We start from the raw sequence: 3,299 nt of genomic DNA, 5'->3' as shown, positions 1-3,299 counted from the left end.
AGAATTTAGGGCGTCTGCCTGTCCGTCGTGAACAGGCCCAGGAGTGGTTTGTGGTCTGTGTAGACAGTGAACTCCCTGCCATACAGATAATCGTGGAATTTTTTGATTCCTGCCACGATTGCCAGGGCTTCTCTGTCAATTTGGGCGTAGTTTCTTTCTGCTCCAGACAGCGTCCTGGAATAGTAGGCTATGGGAATTTGAGCCCCATTAGGCTCGAGGTGACTGAGTACTGCGCCCACACCATAAGGGGATGCATCGCATGCGATGCATATGGGCTTTGTCTCGATGAAATGGGTTACTGTGGACTTGTCCAACAGTAGTGCTTTTAAAGCCCTGAAGCTTTGGTTGTGGGCAGAAGTCCAGACCCATGCTGCCTGCTTGTCCAGTAACCTGTGAAGTGGCTCTGCAATGGCTGCCTTGTGTGGAAGGAATGCGTGATAGAAGTTAAGCAGGCCCAGGAATGCCTGTAGCTTCGCCTTGTTCTTGGGTGTGGGTGCCAGTTTTATTGCCCTCACCTTGGACTCTGTGGGGTGGATTCCCTTGGCATCTACCCTGAATCCCAAGAATTTTGTGGAGGGAACACCTATGCTGCATTTCTTGCTCTTTAGCTTGAGGCCAGCTGTGCGCAGCCTGGACAGTACCTCCCTCAGCCTGCCTGCCAGCTCGTCTGCTGATGCTCCTGCAATCAGGATGTCATTAAAATAGGGGCAGACTCGTGGAATGCCCCTGAGTGTTTTCTCCATGACTTCCTGGAAAATGCCAGGAGCTACGCTGATCCCAAACTGCAGCCTGTTCACCTGGAACGCTCCCCTGTGTGTCACTATGGTTTGAAAGTCAGCTGTTGCCCTGGTAACCGTGAGTTGCTGGTACGCCTGCGCAAGATCGAGCCTTGCAAAAATGGCACCGCCTTGGAGGGAAGCGAGAACATGGCTGACCGTGGGGACCAAGTAAGCGTGCGGGTTTAGGGTGCGGTTCACCGAACACTTGTAGTCGGCACAGATCCTTATTTCCCCGTTGGATTTGAGTGGGGTAACGATTGGGTTTTCCCACTCCCCCCCATCTACGGGCTCTAAGATTCCATGGGCCACCAGCTCATCCAGCTCGCACTCGATTTTGTGTTTGAGCGTGAAAGGGACTTGCCGCGGCCGGACCCTAACAGGGGGAACGTTCGAGTTAAGCTTGAACGAGATGCGGGCCCCTGTGTACCTGCCCAGTGTCCCGTCGAAGACGTCTGCGAACTCCTTGCAGACGGCCTCGACGGAGTCTCCCTGGATCTGGTGGATCCCGGAGACGGTGATTCCCAGGGCCTCAAACCAGTCCAATCCGACCAGGCTGGCTCTCCGGCCCTCTACCACGACAATCTCCAGGTGCTCTTCGTGACCCTTAAACCCCACTGAAACGGTAGCCTCCCCCCTTACCTTGACCGGCAAATTCTGGAAGTCGGTCAGGGCTAAATTTGTAGGCCGTAATTTAATCCGCTGCTTGCTCCGGCTATTAATATAGTTAAGGGTCTCATCCAAAATGATGGAGACCGCGGATCCGGAGTCAAGCTCCATGCTGCAAGGAACGCCTTGCAAGCGGATTGTTAACCTAATTTTGGGTTTGAGCAGCCGGCGGCTACCCGTGTGGTTAATGGCCAGCCGGCTCTCAACATAGCCAATTCGCGTTTTGGTCGGGGCCTCAGTACCTTTGAACAGCGATTCCTCCGGTTGCAGCTTGTGGATCTCCTCTCGGGGGCGGCGGCTACGACAGACCGTGGCTATGTGGCCTGTTTTCTTGCAGGCCCGACACGTGGCCGCCCGGAACTTAGAGGCTGCGCGCGTGGTTCCCACCACACCCTGCACACTTCTGAGGGTTGGTGGCGTTGCTAGGAGGCCTGGGCTTGTCTGGGCGTCTGACTCGCTGGTTGGGGGTCGGCTTCCGCTGGAGGAGGTCGATGCTCTGCTCGTCCTCGGCTGTGGCGACCTGCCGGTGGATGCTGGCCGCCTGGCTGCAGGTCCGGGTCTCCTGGACTGCTTGGATGGCCCCGCAGGCCGCTTTGTGGGCCAGGATGGCATTTTCGGCTTCCTGGAGTGAAACCTCCTCTCTTTCAAACAGGCGCTCTTGCAGCCGCCTGTCTCGTAGGCTGCAAATCAGCCGGTCCCGTAGCCGCTCCTCCAAGTTCAAAAACTTGCAGGCGATGGCGGCCTCTCGTAGGGCGGCGAGGAATTCAGCACTGGACTCGTCGGGGCGCTGGTCCCTTTTTTCGAACTGTGACCTCGCAGCCACTTTGGAGCGCCGGGGCTGGAGGTTGGCATTGAGCTTGGCCACGAGGTCCCGGTACACGACGGTATTGATGGCTTCTGGGGCACACAGGTTCGTGGCGATCTCTAGGAGTGCAGGTCCCCCGATGCGGAGCAGGGCTGCCGCCTTCGCGCCGTCCTCCGAGATCTGGTTGAAGCGCATGTACAGTTTGGCGTGAGCCAGGTACCAGGCCCATGTCTCGGGGTGGCGGGTGTCAAATTCACGGGGTTGTCCGGCCCTTGCCATCGCGGTGTTGGTTTCGGGTCTTGAGTCGCGGATGCGGTGACCGGCGTGGTCCAGTCGGCTGGCGGTCACGTTGGGAGGAAGGAAAGATTCCTCCTTCCTTCAGTCACTCCCCAAGTGACTTCAGCTCTTTGTTGGCAGCAATCCCACCCTCGTCGCCACTATTGTGTAGTGGGTCCGACGCAAGGAAGAGACAGCAGCCGGAGTACGTGTTCAGCTCTTTATTGGAGGGGGTAGCGTACTGAGGGATGAGGGTTACCTGGCCTCCTTAAATACCTAGCCAGGTGGGCGAACAGCCAATGGGGTTGGCCCTAGGTTTCCCGCCGAAACTAGGTTTCCCGCCAAAACCGTTCAGGCCAACGCCCCCTGGTGGCTGTTGCTATGCAGGTGCCTGCATACATAACACATATGGTCAATTTTGATGTTTAAAAGGTTTGATACAGTATATTTGGACAATGAATTTGTAAAAAAATGAACTGTAAAAAAAGTGAAAACAGTTTTAATACTATTTGTTATAAATTATAGTCTTTTTATATTCAAAGGCATATGAAAGTCATCTTTAGGTATATGAAAACCTCTTGAAATATCTAAGATCTAGAAAACAACTGACTTTGTTTGTGTTAACAGGATGAGAAAGTGCAAGGCTTCCTGTTATGTGAGTGTGACAGCTGTAGATAAGTGGGGAGGCCCTCACAGGAAATCCGTCTTACATCTGCAGCATGACTTGTCTAAGGCTGAGAGGCTATCTTTAATTGAAGTATCAATGCCATGCT

This window comes from Vipera berus (genome assembly GCF_964194415.1).
Source record: "Vipera berus genome assembly, chromosome: 5".
NCBI lineage: Eukaryota > Metazoa > Chordata > Lepidosauria > Squamata > Viperidae > Vipera > Vipera berus.
Note: the sequence above shows the minus strand (reverse complement) of the source record.